A 23,057-nucleotide genomic window follows, 5' to 3' on the forward strand; every position below is an offset into this window, starting at 1 on the left:
CTATATCTTTATACATTCTTTTATTGCTATTAGTTATTCACATAGTGTGTGTGTGTGTGTGTGTGTGTGTGTGTGTGTGTGTGTGTGTGTTGTGTGGGTCTGTGTAACTCTGCTGTTGGTCTCCTGAGGTGGATGGACGTTGGTTCAGGTCAGCGAGGGTACAGGGGTCAGTGAGAGAGGTTGTGGACTCTCTTTAATCTTTACCTTTATGGAGCTGTAGGGAGCGAGGCTCACACCTTCCGCAGCGGAGGAATGCTGAGAATGCAGCTGTATCCCAATCACAGCTTCTTATCTTCATTATTTGCTTAAAGATAGGAGCATTCCTGTCTTTCAGTGCCATAGAAATATTACCTTCCTTAGATTAAAGCTGCAATCAGGGCATCTCCCCAGGCTAAGGAGTGTTTAACTGACCTGTGGTATCCTCTTTAGTTTACTGAAGGTAACTCTAATGTGGTAAGAAAACAGATATTAAGTACATTTCCTTTTTTTTTTATGTGGGATAGTGGCACAGTGGGATAGTGCGTGTATACCAGGTTCCAGTCCAATTGTGGGAAACAAAATCTCACATATTCACATACATGCTCACATTTTGTCTTCCCTATGTAAATTGTAATAAGATAAGGTTACGTTTAGGGGTATGGTAAAGCAAGTGTGAAGGTGAGTCTCCTTGAAATTAATATTAATTAATGTAACATCCCCAGAAGGTAATGTACCCACATAACTCTGGGTGTGTGTGTGCACGCGCTACTACTACTGTTCTATAAACAGTCAAACATAGTAACATTGGAATGAAAATAAAAATGTGTATTTCTAAATCAGTAAAAATTCTTAAATATAATCTTATCCCAGAATTCCATTCATTCATTCATTCATTCATTCATTCATAAGCATTCTGTAATTGATTATCCAGTTCAGAGTTGCTGTGGGTCAGAAGCCTCCCAAAATCACTGGGCGCAAGGCAGGAACACATCCTGAAGGGGGTGACAATCCTTTGCAGGGTGATACACACTCACACATTCACTCACACACTCACAACTATGGACACATATATGTAGCCAATCCATATCTAAGGTAGTATTTAAGATACTTTTCTAAAGTAATTCAAATCTTAAACGAAGTGTGTGGAAAGCGGAGGGCTGTGGCAGCAGAGAGTGAGCCATGCTTTCTGGAGTTCCATTTCAATGCTCCTGAGTCACCAGACTCTAGCCCACTGACAAGAAAATGAGCGAGAGAGAGAGAGAGAGAGAGAGAGAGAGAGAGAGAGAGAGAGAGAGAGAGAGAGAACACCGCACTGACACGTTACGACGTGTGATTCACCAGCTCCTCCTCCCTCTACTTGAATACAAAGTGTCTGTACTGTGGTCGAGCACACTTTTGCATCCAGACACACAGCAGGAGAAAATGCACACACACACACAAACACACACACACACACACACACACACACACACACACACACACACACAGACACATGCGCATATACACCACACGCCGTCTGCCATGTACCGACTGCCATGAAGATGGAGAGATGAGACATTTTTAAAATGTTTTAAATAAATAAGCATGATTTTAAATATTCTGCTGAACATTGCAATGTGTCCACATTTCACAAAACAAACCGACCGACTGAATTTATTGAAAGTGTATGACAAATACTGATAAAACACAAACTATAGTATGAACACAAATGTAAGACATATTATACATTAGCTACTTCCAATTTCCAGAGCTCAGCTCTCGTGCTGGAAGTGTAGTATTTACAGTTCCTCATACCATGCTATTTTCTATAGCATATTAACACAACATGATGAAGCTAATACTGCTACTATATCTCCCTCTCAGAAACATGCCTAGACCTTATCAGAGAGCATATAGCTGCCTTTTGAGATTGTCTATTGCTAATTAAATTAATTAAAATTAATTTAAAACCTAAATAAATGTCTTCCTGAAAATTATAAAATAAAACATTATATATTAATCGTTTTAATATATATATTTTTTATTCTAAACTTTCATCCATTTCACACATCTCTGTCCACATCCATTTCATGTCTGAGACACTAAGTTTGATCCAGTGGGGAAGTTATATTCTTTATATTCAAACATAAACAAATGGGCTTTGGTAAGTGTGATGTGTGGACAGAGGTCATTTTCCCCTCACACATGACTCACTGAGGAGCATCTGTGGGCGAGGAGCTGGGTGTGTTGGGGTGTGTGCGGCGGTGTGTGTGTGAGGTGGGCCGCCACGGGCAGTGAACTGGGCTGTGTTGGACAGAGGGGGTATAGCAGGATACTGTGTGTGCTGAGCTTGGCTCGAGCACTGTGGGGCTGAGTCACTCAACCTCTCGCTGACTAACAGCTGAAATATGGAGTTCAGAAGTGGTTTCAGCGCCGCTGCGGCTCCGAGGGGCCGCCCAGAGCCGGGCAGACAGGTGGACTGGTCATTTCTTCCCCTGTTTCTCTCTTTTTTTCCTCTCTTTCACTGTGTCTCTTCCTGCTGAAAGGTGAGCTGAAAGAGAGGTGTAAGGTGTAAAGCCTCTACTGTGTTTGTGCATGGGTAGAGGTGGCTGCTGGAGACGATGCCAGCCAGAGATTGGGCTAGAGATCAAAGAGACTGAGCTGGATTATTACACCACTCCCAAGTCCCAGACCAACCTGGCCAAAAAGCAAACTAGAGCTGTGGCCCTGGCTTTATTGAATTTCCATAAGTCATAAAGCCATAAGGGCCATTTCAGTATTAGGTTTTTGTTTTCAGGAAATAATATCATCTGTAGGAAGAGTAAGACATCTGAGACATCCATATTTTCCCACTAATTTTGTATATTTTGTTTTCCTCAAGTGTTTACAAAGGTATTGATTGCACTATTGACAGTGGATTACATTAACTATGTGTGTCATATTGTCACTTTTGGTTCGCATGTAATCAGAGAAAATGGCAGCCATGCCAAGAGAATATAATGTCACTATTACATCAAACATTGCTTTGTTTGTTTGTTTCTTGCCTGTAAAAAAAAAATGTAAAAAGAAAAAAAAACAAGTTGCCGTTTACATGGTATGAACTATTTACGCACAATTTACGAGCAGCTCAGAATGACATAGTACAGATTCCTGTCCGTCAGCATACCTTAACAGCTTTTATGTTAACTCTCTCAAAGTGTTGTTATGTCAGCAGTGACATATTAACCCTTTCAGGCCCCCTCAACAAATTGTTCACAACGACAAGCCTTATATATTAGTTTCATAGCAATTACTATGTAGTTAACAGTAATTACTTTGTAATAAACCTTAAGCTGACCCAGAAATGTGAGACTAGGCTTTAAATGGTTAATACATGTGGAAGGATGTCTAGAGTGAGGCACAGATGCTCAGTGAGAGGCTTATTTCTTCAGCTGTATGTGCTCGTATCTGGAGTGTGAGGTTTGTTAGGGTTCCTGTGGAGACAGCGAGGCTGTACTTCATAAAGCCTCATGAGGCTCAGTGAGCGAGGAGGAAGCGACTGGATGGAGGGTGCCAGACGTTGGCCTTATTTAGAGACACTGACCATACTCCAGGCTCGCAAGCAGGGGAGTTTCCTGCTCTGGAGGATCTCTATCTCTCTCTCTCTCTCTCTCTCTCTCTCTCTCTCTCTCTCTCTCTCTCTCTCTCTCAGCTTCTTCCCTCCTCCCGTTGTGTCATGCTCTTTTTTTTCTGAATGAGTGTCCTCTGTCTAACCTCTCAATTCAGAGCTGAAATAGGACTCTCAACAGTGATAGGCTAGTGGCGAAAAAGGTTCAGCCCACTACCAAACCTAAGAGAGTGGGAGAGAGAGAGAAAGGAAGGGAGCAAGGCAGTGTGAATATAAGACAGAGAGAGAGAGAGAGAGAGGGAGGAGGGAGGGAGAAAAGGAGGGAGGGAGGGAGGTGGCAAGTGAGGGAGAGGCTTTTAAATCCGATGACAGTGATAACTGTGATAGTCAGCTTGAGCTGGAGCAGCAGAAGAGAGGTGTTTGACTGAAGCCGAGAGAGGACCCACTGTTCTCCTGTACTATTGCTGCTGCTGTCACTTTAAGACTGTTACTGATTAGACGCTGAAGAATTTGAACGATAGAGGGAGAGAGAGAGAGAGAGAGAGAGAGAGAGAGAGAGAGAGAGACAGAGAGAGAGACAGAGAGAGAGAGAGAGACTTAAAGTCTCAGGCTGGAGAATGCCGGTAATTGAGCTGAGCCGAGTGGAGCTGCTCTCTTTTCTATTTTCCAGCAGCAATTCCGAAGCTATGACAGCTTGTGAACCTGAACTCTCTCACTCTATCTCTCTCTCTTCCTCCCTCTCTCTATACTTCTCAATCGTTCTCTCTCTGCTTCAGAAGAGGCTGGACATGGGGGGCCGGCAGACGGAGAGGACCCGGCACATGCACAGCAACACCGCCTCAGCCATCAGGAAGTATTCCTTTCACCCAGACTGAGTAAGTGAATGAAGGGGTGGGGGTGGTGGGGAGGGAAAGAAAGAAAGAAAGAAAGAAAGACTGAAAGCACGGAGCTAGGGATGGCTGCTAATGGATATCATGTGGCACATGTTAAAATTGAAAAATTGTTTGCAGATTGGCGATAACTAGGCTGAGGACGGAGGGAGTCTGACGATCTCACAGATGGAAGAGATATTTTAACTGTAGGCTGAACGTTGATATCTATGAGTATGATTATGAGTATGAGTATGAGTATGAGTATATGCTAGATTTCTTTAGTAAGTGTTGCTGGGACTTTAGGTTTCTCATTCTTCTCACTGAGTCACATGATGAATCTTCAGAGGGAAGCTCTAACTGTAAGTGAAACTGATTCTTAAGCTGTCATAGGTCAGGCTAATCTTCCCTGTGACTATTGCCTCTGAATGGACTCATACAAGGCTTCTTGAGTTTACATGTGGTAGCGCTTCGTTTTGTGTGTGTGTGTGTGTGTGTGTGTCGGCTGGGGGTTTCCCCCAAGTCATGGTGTTGTCCTCTCCCCCCCTCGGGTGTCTCCCTACTGAGTAAGCGGCAGGCTTTGTGGCTACTTCTCGTGAACCCAGAAGGAGGAACAATGTATACAGTATCCTACACAGCACAATGCCGCTTCTTTATGAATGGGCCGTCTGTAGGGCGGCTCTGATTGGCCAGACGCTCTCAGGTAATGAGAGGACAAACTCTGCTTTGCCGGCCGGCCGGCCCACTGGCTGTCATTGGGTGGGTGGAGACACTGCTGTTTAGATTTACAGGACCCTCTGCCTCTCACTGACCAGCTGTTCCAGTGACGCCGGGCCAGCGAGGCTGTGTGTTCGTGTACGGTTCCCAACGCAGAATGAATCAGTGGTCGAAAGGTCTGGGCTACATGTGTTTGTCTAGGGGGACTTAGTCACTGGACAAGCACGGCATGTGCGTAGACAGCCAACTCCTGTCCAGCTGTTGTTCTTCAGCGTCCAGAGTAAATGCGCAAAGTCAGTCTTCATAAGCCTCCGCCGACGAGTTTGTGTGAGCCAGATGAGTAATTGCAGAGTTCAGGGCTGTCTGATTTTTTTTTTCTTTACACATGTATTGTACTTGTGAAAGGTGTGTGGTTCTTTACTGTTGTGTCATTGAAGGACTGGAATACTTTATGCTCTACAAAGAAGTGGTTCTCTTTGGTCCTAATGATGGTCCAAATATTTGCTGTAGACCTATGTGTTTAGAGCTGGGGTAAAGCAGAAATATGACCTGTCAGGTGAGCTCTGAGGACTAGTTTGAGAACCGTTGCCTAAAAGGACTTTAACATATATGTTATATATTACATTCTCAGCTACATAACAACATTGATGAGATACATGTAATGTTAAATATCTTTGAAGGCTTGTGTGTTTTTTTTGTTTCATTTTGGAAATGCATTTTTTCCGGTATATTTGGTATTTGTTAGCCCAATCAGCAAAGCCATGAACATGTGACTCGGCTAACAGCTAACAGCAATTTTACCACTCAGCGTTACTGACTGGGGGAATACTCACACGCCCCTTAAATGGACAAAGTCCACTGGTCTTCCACCTCACACACTAACCTAATTATTTTCCTGCCCGGAAAGGACTGCAAACAATGGTGGCACTAAAATTAGAGCTCAAGGCTAGCAGTCACCATCTGAGCCACTTGCCGGAAGTGGAGGAGCAGGGCTTTGGGGTGTGGGGTTGCAGGGCGTGTGTGTGTGTGCATTTTTCAGTTGGATCGACGCCTCGTCCCGCCAGAAAAGAATGTGTCGGTCACTTGTTGACCCCTGTGCGTGCGGCCCGTACTCACGGGAAGGCGCCTTGGCCTCGTACGCCCTCATGCCCTTTGTGTTTGAGCGCTACACAATGATGACCACTCCCAGACCCCACCCTTCACCTCAGGAAGGTTCCTTTCACACAGACGCCCAACACGTGGGGCTGCTTTCTTTTTCTGTAGAATCCCCTAGTTAAAAGAAAGCAGAAGAAGAAGAAGAAGAAGAAGAAGAAGACGAAGGAGAGCTGGGTTGTGAAAGTCTTAGACTGGCACACTCTTTTCTGAGAAAGAACTCAGAGCACGGTGGCTGTGGCTCAGAGTGCTAGCTCTCTTATCACACCAAGGGTTTCCTCTGTCACTGATAAAAACCTAATAGCACTCTGTGATGTGAAGATAGTATTCTAATGAAATAATAATTGACTCTGGGGATTCGAGCAGAGCGAGTCCGTAGAGGAGTCCTGATGTCCCCTCTTAGTATGATTTAGTACTTAGTAAATACTCAAGACAAGTGCATATAGATCTTCTTAAGTTCTTCTTAAATTCTTATGCACAGGTATTTTCCAATTGAAGTATACTCAAGCACAACTTTACTCTGTTGTGTTTTAGTCATTCATTTTTACTTACTAATTGCTTTTTTTTCTTGTTCCATTCTCTGTTGATTCGTAGCTGTGCTGCTTTGTGATCAGTCGCAAAACTTCTGAGGTTCATTTTAGACCAAGAGTAGATGAAAAGCAGAAGGATGAAGTCATACAAATTTCACTTCCTTTGCTGATTCTAAATTCTAAAAAAAACTACTTAATTAACACATTTGTTGACCTCATACTTTTGAATTTGGTGTGACTTGATTGGTTAATTTGTTTTTCTCTTTCACTTGATAATGATATACCAATGCTTTTATAGATATTTCTTCTGAAGGTCAGGGCCTACATAAGCCTTTCATGACACCCAAATTAAATAGGGCTTATTTCTACATAACACTGTCATAATGATTTGTAGGGTAAACCTGATTAATTTCACTCAAAGAAATTACACTTTAGATTTACTTATATCTTCTTAATTTTATGTCAAAATGTTGCATGAAATTAAATCATCTATATACAGAGATATCATTTGAGTAACATGTACGCATTTTTAAGAATACATACATGATTGTAGATATAAATTAATTCAACCCTTGAATGTTAAAGATTTTTATGGTTTTTTTTAAGTAAAAGGTACATTTTTATGGAGTGTTGCTGGATAATGTCTGCATATATAGTGTTTTGTCGCTTGTCCTTAAAGGCTTATGAATGTGTAAAGTCTTAAGAACAATGACCTTGGTATGCTTAAATCCATACTCAGTTAAAAGTCTTATTACTAGGGTAAAACACATAACTTAAATCCAAAAGTATTATGTCAGAACTGAGTGACTGATAGAAGTGAAGTGGAATGTATCCACGTGTTACCCACCCTTCTTAGCGCCATTACTGGGTCTGATGACACTCCTGGTATAAAGCTTAAAGGCGGGTAGCACTCAGTGTGTGCGTGTTGATTCGGGTGTGTCGCCGCTTTGGAGTTTTTGAGGTTACATTCTGCAGCAGTTAGAGTTTCGTCTGCACTGGTGAATCACCAGGTTTTTTTTTTTCTACGTGAGACAATGAAATGTGCGGTTTTTCACTTGTGCTACACCTACCCACTCAGTAGCAGGAGTGGCAGGTGAAGGTGGAGAGGTGGGGGGTGTGCCCTTTTCTCTCTTTGCCTATGTTGGCATGTTCCCTCAGGGCAGAGAGTAAAGTAAATTATCTCATGGACGCATCCAGAGGGGTGTGTGCCGGCAGTTGTGATGTCACTATGTAGGCTATTGTGCCATGCCTACCATAAATGTGCCACAGGGTCAAGGTTATGTAACCTGTGGGACAGACAGATCTGAGATCAGCTCGTTCTCCCTCAGCCTTCCGCTTCTCCGTTTACACAACAACACAACATGCCTCTGGAGCCCTAAGACTTTACCTGCTCTTGTTATCGTACCTGAATTCTGTTGGTAATGACAGTTGAGATATGATAGGAGATACCACAGTGTGAATTTGAGAGTTGGGTGTGTGTGTGTGTGTGTGTGTGTGTGTGTGTGTATGTACGTGTGACGTAGGTACTCAGGTAATGGCAGGGCACACACACACACCCTGCTTTGTGTGAGCATGAGTGCCGGGTTGCCCATATTTGGGCAGTGCTTCCCACCTGGGTGGCACACACACACACAAACGGGAGGTACACTGGATTCCAATAAAGCCCAGAGAGTTGAGGAAAAGGCTCCACAAGCAAAAACATGTCAGGGAAAAGAGCATTCAATGAGAATCTCCCATCTTTCAGACTCAGTTTTCATTGTTTTGGCTGGTAAAAAAGCCCATTCATTTTGATAGGAGAATACAGTGCTGCTATATGTAGGGTGATATTGACAAACAAAACTATTTTATATCAATATAATATAATGTATATTATGTGATACGATTATTTCTCAGAATGTGAATAAATCAATCAGAAACAGAAACAAAACACTAGCTGTTAGAGACTTAGGCGACAAATGATTATTTCATTCCAAAAGCCTGGCTTCTGCAATCACTCCAAACCAACCTCAGAGGTGTCAGGGCAGTTAAAACTTCATCCTGGAAAGTGTTTTACTTTCGGGATCCCAATTTGCCACCTGTGTTCCATCTCTGGTGCATCATGGGCTCTATTTTTCTCTCAGTGTGTATTCCTCCCTGGTCACCCTCTGTGAGTATGTTGAGCTTTCTAGTGACGTTGTTAGCAGCACGTCTCCATTTTTACCCTCTAGGTTTGGTAGAATGGTGAAATTAGGGGAGTCTAGTCTTAGCTAGTGGGTGGAATCCCAACAAGTGTCTCACTATGTAGCACTTCACCTAGTGAGACATGACGACCCAAAATGACACCAATGACATGACACTGTGCTAAAGCAACAAAGGACTCATTCAACTTGAGACCCACCAGCCATTAAATTCACTTAATGACGAGTCAGAATTATTGCATTAGCATGATGCCAGATAAACCTTAAATACAGTATTTATTCAGGAAATGTATTTATTTCAAAACTTTACTAAACATTATAAAAAATTAATGATTATGTATTTACTACTCTCGATGGAGAGAATCCATCATTTTAATGTGCCTTTGAAGAGCCCTGTGCTAAATCTGTATACATTTTGTGGCTCATCTGTCATTTCACTGACTGAAGTAGGTACAGTGCTATATTCATTCATTCATTCTGATTCATCCTGCTTCCTATGTACAATCATTTGGCATAAGGCAGGAACACAGTCTTGACAGGGCAGCAAGCCATTACCGGGCATCACCCCAAACGTCTTAAAGTGACTAAACATGCATCGTAGCCAGTGGTGATTCAGAAGAAGAAGAAGAAAAAGAAGAAAAGCAGCTTTATTGAGCCCCTTGTGGAAATTGCTTCCCTGCGTTTGACCCATCCATGGTAGTGAACACACAAACACAAACACCAGTTAGCAATTCTTCACACACACTAGGGGCAGTAAACAGGCACACACCCAGACCAGAGGGCTGCCCAACACCTCTGTGCCTGGTGAGCTGTCTGGGTGTTAGATGCCTTACTCAAGGGCACTTCTGCCATGAATGAATTTTCCTTTTTTTTAATTTCCTTGTGATTTTTGTTATTTTTCAAATCATACACTGAATAATGTTTGGTTTTTCATTTTCCATTTTAAAATAAAAATTGGTAAAAGAAATTTCCCATTTTCCATTTAAAAATGGAGCATAGAACTCCATGCTGCCCCTAGCAATATACCAAATTGGGCAGCTGCATATGTCACCTACTCCTAAATCTGCCACTTGTAGCAGCTCCAAAACTTGTTTTCTGCCACCATGCCTTCTTATTTCATTCTCAGAACAAAACCCTTGGAACTTTTGTTTTAAGGAAGTTTAAAGCTTTTCTTTCTGTCTGTAAAGCTTAAAGCAAGGCTAGGTAGTATTTTACCTTAAAATTACAGCTTTTAAATCATTGCAAATCTCCATTGACCTGCAACAGGGGGAAGAGACATTCTGTCATTGCTAGTCTGGGCTCAGCACTGCACTATGTAACTTCTGGAGGAGTTACCCCGACCCCCTGATTTCAGGACAGTGCTGTAAAAGTGAATTACACACAGCAACGGTAGGGGGAGCCCTAGAGCAAAAATACCAAATCATACCTAGTGTTCCGTTACGAATGTTGTTCCCCCTCCTGACAAGTGCCCACTTTTGAAATACTGAGATACAAAGTTGTATCCCAACAATGGCTTTCTTATCATTGATTTCTTCATGGTCACCCTTTGAAACGAAAAGCTTTCACTGTTTGCTTTCTGTCAGCGACAACTGTACATGCATCCAGACTGTGCTGTATATTATTGAGGCTTTTATATTTCAAGCCAGAGCAAAGAGAACAGTTGTGTCATTAAAGGTTCTGACATCGACTTTGTGGATAGTTTTGGTGCAGGTGCTAGCACCAAAGCAGCTCCCAGAAACTTAGCAGCTCCCAGAACCCTTTACGGCCTCTCTGATGTGTGCTCGGGCTGGATGTGGTTGAGATATCAGTGTCGGGGTCAGCGTGCTCTCAGACAGAGTGAGTATTATTGCTATTTTAAGGCACGTTGTGCTGCTCTAATGGAGCAGAATTTATCGGCCTTCATTTAGCCGTAATGCTACACGCTTGAACGTGGCTCAAGAGCGCAGCTGAACCTGGGGCAACTCTGGGAGTCACTCACATCAGGGAATAAGAGCCCAACTTCTTCCTTCCAAGTGCTCGTAAAGGGATGGTAGCTTCTGCCATGTGACAGCCCATTCCCATCAATACTGGAAAGGGGCTCGTTCCCAATGGAACTGTAGTAGTGAAGTTTCCAGTGGCTAAGTCTGAATGGCAGGGTCAGTGTGAACATGTGCTAGAGCTGAACAATTTTAGAAAAAGTATTCTGACCAATACTTTACATTAATTGCAATTTTAAATGAATATTAGTGTCCAGCATGTCTATGACCCCAAGCCCAAGACAGCACATATGGACACTTTCTCTCTGGGTGAGTAGGATGCCCTACTCTTTCCTTTGTCACTTTAGCAAAACGCTAGCCAATAGTTCATGTGTGTTGAGCTTTTGAAATTGTGTTGGCAGCAGTTTGAAAAAGAAGCAGTGGCTACACACAGAAGAAGCACGTGCTAGCCTTTATCCTTTTCATTCTTCATTCAGCCCTAGAAAGAGCACTGCAGAGTTGCAAAGTATCGTCTTTCCCTTTGAACTCAACTCCTCTGTAGAGCTTCACTTTAATAAGAGCTGCATTAAAGAGCCATAAAGCACACAAACTTCCCAGACGTCCAGACTGTTGCTTTGCTGTCATCAATGGCAGGGCTCTCTTATGTTCCATGACTCTCTTAAACTGAGGAAATGGAGACTATGCCACCCCCCTCCCTCCCGGTCCCTTGTTACATTTCTGAAAGAGGTCAGAACCAATTATGCTCAGCCTTTCCAATTTGGGAGCGAACTGCCTTATCTGATAGGCTCCTGGGCTAATGGAATTAGCTGCTAATTGGTGGAAAGTCTGTGACAAGCACGGGAACAGGGGTCTGTCTCAGTGTGTGGGGCAAGTGGGCTTAGGGGAGTGAAATGGATCTCTTGCCGGCCTGATGAAGGCAAACCTACACGCACTGTAATATCAGTCAGACCTTATCGGAGGAGATCATCAGCTGCAGACCACCACCAGATACTGGAATCCAGTCACAGTGAAAGTCCTCCAACCGAGTTGCAACTTTAAAAACAACCTGTCAGCTTCTGCTAAGAAAAGGGACCACCTCGTGGTGAAAGCGATACATCTGTGTTCTGAGCCCCCTACCCCTCCCCGTCAACCGCCCCCACTTTGAGCAGATTGCTCTGGGAACAGAGCCATGTTCGAGACGCACACAGAGTGTATCTTCACAGGAAGTCCTGACAGAAAATGTAACTGACATTCTTCTACCGTTAGGACAGGAAAGCAGAGAGGGTCTTCACAAGAAAATTGATTTGAGTGTGAGTGCTGGTTGCCAGAGATATAGCCACGTAGACATTAGAGACGGAGCAGTGTTCAGTAAAAAGAAAAAAAAGCCAGGTCGGCTGTGATTGTGTCAGTTCCTGATAAAGAATTTCGCTCAAATATCGCTCAGAAGAGTGTGCGTTTCTTTTTACATGATGGCTGCAGTGTGGTGGCAGTATGACATGTGACAGGCTGTGGGCTTTGCTCATACGTCTGTCACATGGTCAAATCCATTATATCTTTACTTAGTCCTCAATTATTTTGTATCTCACAGCTGAAAGGACCTCAGGCAAACGATCACTTTCTCACTTGAAATTTCTCCATTGTGTATATACAGTATGAACCCAGAATGACAAAACTGTGACTCCACATGGCACCGAACATACTCACACACACACACACACACACACACACACACACACACACACACACACATAACCAGAGTAGCAGGCAGCCTTTCCAGTGCCTGTGGAGCATGAAAGTTAGAAACATTGTTCACAAGCCCGTCAGCCATGGATGTTAAGGGAGGAGACAGCACTGTTTCACTCCCTTCATTCCACTAGATCTAAGTGTTTCTGCTGGATGAGGATAGTGAACTACTGGACCTTTATATGCAAATTGATTTGTGCGATAGCCATCCTTAGCTGATAATCTTAAAGCAAGCATATGGCCACCAAAATATTAATAATTAAACATGTAATTATAGTAATGACTTTGTGCCCCAATGATGGTAGAGCGGTTTTTATGACTAGGAAGTTTACAGTGCTTTAAACTGGCTGTCAGACAGCTGTTTCCACAGCTGTACTGTACACTTTTTTACTGAGCCTGTTGTGAGTTGACTAGCGTCTCCTGGTGACTTTACTGGAAATTGTTCACAGTGAGCTGTGCGAGACTGAACTGATATTTTTATTATGCAAATGATGTGCCACATGCTTTCAAAAACTTGAACTCAGCAATGTGCAGGTGTATTGCAAATGACGGGAGTTGCATGAACTCAAACACACACACACACACAAACACACATACATGGCCTGAAACAGCCTCAAATTGTATGACTTAGGAAATGTTCCTATGTTCCTCAGGACTCAAGAGGAGTTTGGCTCTTTTTCTCAGAATAATTATCTGAGCAGCTAGACTTTAAAGAAAAAAAAACAATCAGTGATTTTCTCCAGTTAATCCCCTTCACATTTGTAACAGGCTTTATACTGATGCCTAGTGGTCTCACAGTATCAGAGATACTAAGTGCACTAAGTTTGTTTTAATGATGGCTGCCTCCATGTGGATGACCCCTTCTGTGGAGTATATACTGAATCATTTTGGGAGTGCAAAACAGTTTGAAATAACTATTGTTTTTTACATGTTGTTTCTGACCTCACTGCTGACCTCATCTAAGGAGCAATACAAATTTTCACATACTATGGCTACACACACTTGACACACCACCTCCACCCCACCCCCACCACAAACTAGTCCTCGTAACCCCCTCCCCCCATCATCCTGTCCTCCTTCACTGCCCCTCCCCCTGCTGGGTGAGGTTAATGATTCAGTTCCTTTTTGGTGGCACACCACGTTGACAGAACTCTGGTCAAGGGGCTCAGCTCTCAGTCTCAGAAAGTGGATGTGGTCAGGGCCAGTCATCTCTTAGGCAGCTCAGAGGAAACCCACATCAACTGAAAAATGCTGGGGCTCCAGGAATAGCCCCGGCCAGCAGAGGCTACCCCCACCACCCACTCCCACCCTTCTCCACCCCTTCCCCACCCACTTTCAGCCCCAGAGCACAGATAGTAAAAATAGTGAGGAGTAGCAAAGCAGGACTCAAAAAGAAAGCAGTGGGTCTGCCAGACATCTGCTCCAGCGTCAACATCAACACAGGCCTGAGCAACACACTGCCAGCACGGAGACTCACAGTTTCACTCACTGGCTCTGAACATTACCAGGAGCATTTAAGAACATTTATTTAGCAATTTTGTTTGACATGATTCACATTATCACAAATTTCAAGTGTGCTGGCATTATTATTATTATTATTATTATTATTATTATTATTATTATTATTTTACACAATGTAAGAAAACTCAATATTGTCTGGATTTATATTTTATGTTTTATTCAATTTTGCAGTAAAATGCAATATTTAAGTTCTAAATAAATGAAGTGTTAACTGTTTAATTGCGGAAAAAATGGCCTTTGTCCAGAGGAACTTTTAAAATTGTATTTATTTTTATAATGTTACACTTATATGGCACCTTTCTAGAAAGCCAAGGACACTTTACAATCATCGCTCAACATTCAATCCACACACACACTGGCGAGAAGCAGCATCCAAACGCGCACAGGATGTATCAATCCATATCTGGGCATACACTTATTCATTCACACGCCAGGACAATTAGAGAAGCCAATTCACCTAACCTCCATGTTTTTTGGACTGTGGGAGGGAACCGGAGACCCTGGAGGAAACCCACGCATACACTGAGAGAACATGGAAAGTCCACCCAGATGGGATTTGAATTTAAGATGCCAGTGCTGAGAGGTGGACGTGTTAACCACCAAGCCACCTGCCTATAAATTTAGTCCAACTTGGTCTCAACATGGGTTACATACTTGATTTAAAAAATTCCCACAATCCATTCATACATTCATTCATTCATTCATTCATTATCTGTAACCGCTTATCCAGTTCAGGGTCGCGGTGGGTCCAGAGCCTACCTGGAATCATTGGGCGCAAGGCGGGAATACACCCTGGAGGGGGCGCCAGTCCTTCTCCATTCGTACAGCATTTGCAAAATATAGTTTCTCCTAGTTCTGATGCCTACACTCAGGCTTAAACAGTATCCTAATCTTAATCCTAGTCATAGCCTATCCCTTAAACATAACCATAACTTTAAGCTCAAAGCAGTAGGCTTCGTCCTCTCACAGCTTCAGTGTTATATGATAAAATTCTTCTTCAGGTGCCACCAATAGGTCCATCAGGGATCATGGTGTGATTTTTCTGTAGTGTGAAGAAAATGGTTAGCATATGGGTCTTAACATAAATAACTGATTATCACATCTGATGCAGTTGTTTCACTAAAAATCATTCTTGCTGTGATTCCAGAGGACTCTCTTTTCCTTTATGTCTAGCTGCTAGTTTCTCTTTGATCAATCTGTAACTCACGCTTGGCTGAGACATGGTATGAGCACATTTAGTTGAATCGGTCTGAACTGCAGGTCTTCTGACTGCTTGCATCCATATTTAATTGCATCTGTGGTCTTATCACATATTTTATATTTGTTCACATGTTCTGATTCTTTTTTGAAGACTCTATTTTGCGACAGAGGACTCTATTATAAGAGGGTCACATTCTCCCAATTATTTGTCAATTATTACATTTAGAAACTATTCCCAACAACAGCAGGAGATGGCAGTAGCCTTGGTACCTGTGGTTTACTCATTTCATTCAAATTCTAAGCTGAGTGTGTTCTACTCATTTTGCTAAGGCTCGGAAGCGATAGATAGATAGATAGATAGATAGATAGATAGATAGATAGATATTTTCAGATTTAAGTGGGCTAAAGTGAATTCTCACCCATTCTTTTTTCTTTCTTGCAGGTCTACATGGTGTTCAAGTTCACTAGATAAATTACAACATAACACTCTCAGGTAAGTCTAAATACAATGCATTTCCAGTAACTATACTATAAGGGTATATTCAATAACAAAACTGAAGACTAATTACTGTATTCAGTAATAGGCTTTACAGTTGGTAATTAAGTAATGATAGAAACAAGAACTAGCCTTATTTTAGGATTTTATAAAATAGTAATTAGTTCTCATTTCTTATAAATACTTAATGATTGATCGTGACATTACCTAACCATTTAGAAAGGCTAATTACTGTCACCATAACTTAATGTCATTTTACTGTAAAGTATTACCACATTTTCTTAATTAATCATTGATTATCATTGATCAATTAATAATTGATTGCTTTGGTTCTGTAACTTGTGGGACCTTTGGTAGAAATGACATGACTCAGTTTTATTCATTTAAATGAAAAAGGTAATTTTGTCTTATGTTAGAAAAAAGGAAGTGTAAACCCAGCAACAATAAGTTTGTCTGATGCCTACATAAGCCCTTTATAACAATTTCATTAAAATGCTTTGAAGCCCTAAAGGCTACATTTCTTAATTTTGATGTTATTACAGCGCATATAGCAGTCTGGTCTAAAACACCATTCTCAAAGCTCATAAAATAAGTAAGAAGTATGGTTCATATTTTATGGACATACACTTTATACCCAACCCTAGCCATAAGCCTTAGCCTAAGCCTAAAGTAAAAAAAAATTAGAAATGGCAGGACACTTTTTTTTTCCATACTCCAGTAAAACATTCTCCCACAACAGTTTACAGCACTGTATCTGTAATTCTTCAATGGGTTCATAACAGAGTTTTAATAGATTTAACAGATGAAAATAATTTGAACATTAATGTTAAGCAAAGCAATAGAAAAGCTGACAAAGTGCTTGGTTTAAAGTGTTTTCATGCTGACTTACATTCATATTTTTGAAAGTTTTTCCCTTTTCATTAAAAAGTTGCAAAAACATTTAGCTTTTATGTCATTGTATATACATTGTCAGGAAAGGCTTATTTATGTGCCATGTAGCTTTATGTACACTGCTCTACAGTAGTACATCTACCCAAGGAATACATAAACATGGCATATCATGTAATGAAATAACACACGGAGACACAACCAATAACTATTAGAGTAGAAAAAAATCCATAGGGAATCTGAACCACTCTGAACATTATTGATTTGCTGGGTCCCAATCAATAACACTTCAAAATAATTTACACTGAACACAACCTTATAGACTATATCACTTCCTAACTTAAATAGGGTATCACCCTGATTCCCCTGGAGACTTTCTCAGGCCACGAATTGTCTGGACAGCCCCTGGGCTTAATGTTATTTCTGGAAGATTATGAAGGAATGTGCCCGAATCCTCCTAGTGTCTACAGGTCATTATTGAGTTCTCAAGGGTGGGGGCTCATCCCTGGGGGCAGACAGCAGAGCTGCAGCAGGAAGCAAATACCTCCCTAGGGAACCCCAGGCAGTACTTTCCAAACACATTATATATCACTTGTTCATATCACTTGTCCATTGTGTGGCAGAGGCAAAGTTCAGCTAAAATTACCAGCTAAATTAAACATACAAAATGTTATACTTATGTAAGTATTCTCAATGCAAGCAAAACAGGTAAACTCTTAAATATACAGTCTATTTTTTTTTACTAAAACACAATACCCAGTGTTCCTACAATGAATATTAAATATATTTCGCCCTTTGTGGATGTACACATGAACGTACGCTATCCTTAGGCCTAGCTCTAACCTTTAACCTAGCCCTCAGCCTAACATTTAGCCTAAACCTAAGCACAAAAAGGTTAGGAACAGCAGGATTGCCTCCAGTGGAACAGTTTACAGCACTGTTTCTGTAATTCTTCTTCAGGCACTTAACAGACATCTTTTGATTTGGCAAAAAAGCGCCACTATGGGAGCTCACTTGGTAGTGGATATAAATACCACAAATCATAATGAATCATAACATACAAATGTTACAAATACTTGGGGTGCTCTTTTTCATGATAAATGTACTAATATTTGGAGATTTTTTTGCTATTGTTATGAATGTACATTTATGGCATTTGACAGATTTTCTCATTCCTAACTTTAAATTCCTCATCATATTACAGAGTTAGGGAACTTATGTCATAATTTATGTCAGTTATATTCAATTCAATGTATAAAAATGATACATTTCCTCTATATAAATGATCTCTTCCTGAACATTTGCAAGTGCAATAACTACCTGCAACATTTGTCTGTGCAACTTTGATTGTGAAGCAAAGGAAGTGCTGTAAAACAAATTATTGATGGGTAAATTATTTCAAAACAGGATTTTACAACAGGATAATTTTTATCATAAAAGTGACCTGCCTTTCATAAAATTCAGTTTAGTGTGGATTCTCAATAAAGCACAACAAAGGCATAATAGAGTTTGCCTTTTACTTCCCATTTATATCAGTTTTAGGGAGTAACCTAAAAATAATGAGTAATGACATTACATATTACTTCAACTTGTAGTTTATGTGTTACTTAATGAAACATTTATTTGTAATGGATTACATTGCCATAGCAATGAGGTGTTTCACGACAGTGCTATATGGCTGACAGTGTCTTAAAATACCACAATGCTCTGTCAGCGCAACTCATAAATCAGACCACAAACACACACTTAGTCAACATCTTGCAATTTTTGCACCAGCATCTTGGAAGTGACAAGTCTGACTTTTCTCCATTTTTTTAGACTGCTCAAGCTGGCCATTTCTCTTTAGGGACCTCTGCCATGACAGCAGACAGCTCATTATTGAATGCCTAGGCTTATAGCTATATTCTAGCACCTTTGTGTGGTAGATAGATTATGTTTGGGCCAAGGAGTGTGGTGGTGTATCTGTGGCAGCCAACAGACCCTGGCAGACCCTAGGCATCACCAACCAGAGGCTTTGCCAAAGGCTGATCAGGCAAAGAGCAGCAAGACATTGACAGCTACAGCAGTGACAAAGTACTGGAATTCAGACAGGGGGGGTTACAAGAGGGAGAGCAATTCCCTTAATGGAGAAAAATTGGAGTCAAGTGACCATCAGCTGGTCAAAGAATGTTTGATCAATACAGTCACAAGGCCTCAGGTATGCCGAGCTGGAGCCATTACAAGAGGGTGCCTTCACCCACTTGCACTGCTTCAGTGGCTCGGGGTGAGGAGGCTGATTTGGAAGCATTACCGTAATCCCATACATACTTCACATTAATCACACTGCAGTCTTCATATGGTAGGGTCAGTGGGTTGGGAGGAAGACTTTCCTCAAGCGTTGTCCTGTTTCTCATTCCTCTCACACATATCTCATCAGAACCTGTTGAGATTGCAGCCTGTTGTTGTGAATCCGGCATTTATAATAGTTAATAAATGTGTTATTAAGATGTCATATGACATACATTATTCTTTATAATGCCTGGGCTAACATATTTGCTTAAAACTAGTTAGAATTACATGCAAAACACTAAAGTATAATCCTTTTTAACCTTTTTAACCTTTAACTTTTTAATCTTTTAACCTTTTTAACCTTTTTTGTTTGGTGCTTCCCAAACTGGCGATTTCTCGTTTGATATCGCAAACATGAGCATGGACATTGTATTATGCAATATTAAGCCTCACAGCACAATTCATATTCACCAAACTTGATATCAGTAGGTTTCTTGTCAGTGCATATGGACAGAGATTATTTGGGTTCCTCATACTCTGCACACAAGACTATAGCAAAACCTGGGAGAAACGCCTCCAATATAATAGGCTCATCTAGACCAACGTGAATCACTTTCTTGTGAGTAGTGTTGTTATCAGTGGGTCCTAGTGGTCAAATAGGTACTAACTTTGCCCCAACAATTCCTATACAACTTACATTATATTATAATCATATTCAAAGCATCTGATCAATTGTCTGGAAAGGGACTTTGTACAAATACAAGTTAATGTAAATACACCTTATGTAAATATGCATATTGATATTTATTACACAACCTGAGTAAAAGCTGTAGGTGATACAGGTGTATTCACATATGCTTTAATTCACTCTAAGTCTGTAACAATGAATTCACTGTATAACAACAAAATGCCTGTCCTCTATTTTTTTCCCCTTCTACTATCGGTTTAATGACATTTTGCCATAAGTTACGTTTACAGTTATTTACCATTGTTAACCAATATTTACCAGTGGTCCACCATTTTGGAATTTAGGCTTCCCCCTTTGTTCCAGTCATTTGTATGAGCAAAAACCTTCATTAACACCAAAAATGCCTGTCCCCCTCTTCCCCCCTCCCAGGTCTGATTGGTTAACAACGAGCGATGAGCACAGAAGTGCTTCACAAATAGCGAAGCCTTGGCTTCTGTCTGTCTACCTTCCTGCCTAGAGGCTAATGGGGAAGAATGAGAGCTATTTGCAAGTCTTAACAGCATGCTTAGAAATGCCCATCAGGAAATTATCCCCTACACCAACCCCTGCTGCCAGTGTGTGCAAGAAAGAATCAAAGAGAAAAGGAAAGAGTCTCACAAGTTCCTATTGTCTAACCTCCTCATTCCCCCCTTCTGTTTTCAGTGATTGCCTTTGGCCAAAGCAGTGAGGAAGAGTCTTCTGGGTGATGAAGGCCTGCTGGACGATGAAGGTTTGCTCATGAGGTGCTCAGTAGTCAGTGTAGATCCTGTGTTGCAATCAGCAGCTACATCTGGCTACTGGGTCTCTGATGGCATTCAACTTCCTGTTGGCACATTCCTTTCAGATTGTGTGGTATGTTATCACAATGTGGGCTTCATCCTGTGACCACACAGAATAGCACTCTCTCTGTGTCACAGGCTCTAAAAGAGGCTCTTGTCGGAGGACACCCCCTTTGCTATGTGCTTCTCTCGATTTACCCAGTTGATTTACCAAAAGCCACAGGCCACCATTTATTTCCTAATAGATATGGCAATTTGTAATGGCGATTTAGCAACAAATGACAAAACAAATTCATGCAAATGAATTAGGAGTTGGTCCAGTCAAAGACACAGTTTGTCCAGTGTCCTAGCAACAAATAAGCATTAATTTCAGATGAAAGTATCTGTTTGTGGCCATGATTTAGCAACAAACTACAAGCAGCTCAGAGACAGAATACATGGTGGTACATCACTTTCCTCTGACCAACTGTATTCCTCAGTCCAACTGGATTCTCTGAGGTCCCAGTCTCTATTGCTGTATCTTATTGTTCCTACCTGTATTTCATTCTTACTGTCAACAGTGTAAGGCCAAGTTACTCTGTAGTATCCAATATTGCTAAATATTAGCAATCGCCAAGAGTTTGTAAGCCCAGGCGTCATAGCTACCTTATGCTTAAGTCAAGTCTCATTCCTTAGATTCCACTTCAAGTTTTTTATTTTATTGGAGGAGCAGACATTTCCTCTAATCTTTTTCATGTTATGACACAGCCATCATACTGACACATATTCTCCCTGGTGTATCAGAGATTGTGGTAAATCTTGTTTTGTACATGGCTGCCATTATTTGGGGACCCATGCATAAAATAAAATTGTTTGCTATTTTATTGGTGGAAAACTTAATATAGATAGGTCCTTTAGTGATGCAGCTGTTACATTCTGGTACTCTGCACCTGCTGCATCATATAAATTAATAAATAAATAAATAAATAAATAAATAAATATTCTAATTTCAGCAACTTCATCATTAGTTGCTGAAATAAAGGAACATTAGATAATCTCACCCTACAGTTGCAGAATATGATTCACTTTAACATTACTGTGCTAAAATCAGGGGGGAGGACAGGTGTGGTTACCTACCCTCCTCCAAAAGTTACATAGTGCATTTACTTCAGTGCTGAGCCCAGAGTAGCAGCGACAGATGCTCTATTCTTTTTATTACAGGTCAGTGGAGCATCACAATTCGACTTACATGGGAAGGTCTAATATTTATATGTTTTTTCCTCTGAGTTAGCTTTATATCTATTGGATCTCTTTCCTTCCCCATAATATTTCATACCACTTTTTTGAACAAAACAGTGATAGACATATACTAGATATTTTCTCCTTTCTTCAGCACAAATGTTCAAAATAAGTCACAAGAGGCCTTGAAAAACTTGTCAGCTGCTAACGTGAAAACAAGGTGTACGTCTGACCCCTTGGTACATCTCTATCTGTGTTTTGTTATTTCCGCCCTATTGTTTCCACAAATAATTTGACATACATTCTGCCATACGGAGGCATTGTTGAAGCAACCCCCAAATTACGGCAGACTCGTGTTTTGACACAACGGCATTGCACCGATGAATGGATCCAGCCATTGTCTCTCGGCTGACTGTTGACGATTCACTTTGAGTGATTTAATGACAAAGGACAAAGGCGAGATGTCATGCTCTCTGTGTGATTAGGCTGTCACAGTGACTGGCTGCTTTTCTGCGCAAATGCTTCAGTCACTGACGGCTGCAAATATAATGAACACGAATCCAAGGACCTCAGAAAACCCATCACTGTGTTCAGATTCTTTTGTGCTGTCCCGAACCTGGCATACAATGTAGATTTCTGTGTGGTACAATCTACAGCTACATTGTCTGCTGGGTTTCAGGCTGGCCGAGCAATCCTCTCAGTTCTGTAAGTAAATCGGTGAGTATTAATCCGGCTTTCTAATATGTACATACCCAGAAAAGCCCAATAAAAAATCGAATGAACTCTTACGGCTGTATGTTTCTCATTATTTGCTAGAAGGAAAGTGTAGAGTGGCGTGTTCTATTTCAGTAATGGTGTTTGCAGGGCAGCGAGGGTCCGTCCAGAGTCTTGACAGACTGTCAAAATTTCTCCAAAGGATTAAAAAACGAATCCTGGATATGCCAACTGTGTGCTCCATCCTTATCATCATTATTCATCTGTGGGGTTCTCATCCCACAGCAGAGCTGCATGAGTAGTGCACACACAAAATCCACATGGATGTATAATGTGGCACAAAGAAAAAAAATGATATATTTTTTCCTCTGAATCCTATCCATTCTGCCACAATAATATCAGATATTACCTTAATAAAATGACAGATTTCAGATAATAAAAGTTAATTAAAAGTCCTAGTATTCTTTCTGGTAACTTCATCAAGGCCCCTTTGTTATATGACAATTGACAGGATCCTGCATAAATATTTCTAAATTAT

At 41.2% G+C, this 23,057-nt stretch overlaps 1 long non-coding RNA gene across 1 annotated transcript; it reads left to right on the forward strand.

Annotated features, from left to right (window-relative positions):
• Positions 1-4,121: 4,121 nt before the first annotated feature.
• On the forward strand, positions 4,122-20,551 carry LOC136710526 (uncharacterized). Its single transcript, XR_010804641.1, has 3 exons — positions 4,122-4,440; positions 15,872-15,922; positions 20,472-20,551. It is a non-coding gene; the product is annotated as an uncharacterized lncRNA (long non-coding RNA).
• Positions 20,552-23,057: the final 2,506 nt, after the last annotated feature.

The sequence above is a fragment of the Hoplias malabaricus genome, chromosome 12, assembly GCF_029633855.1.
Source record: "Hoplias malabaricus isolate fHopMal1 chromosome 12, fHopMal1.hap1, whole genome shotgun sequence".
Taxonomy (NCBI): Eukaryota; Metazoa; Chordata; class Actinopteri; order Characiformes; family Erythrinidae; genus Hoplias; species Hoplias malabaricus.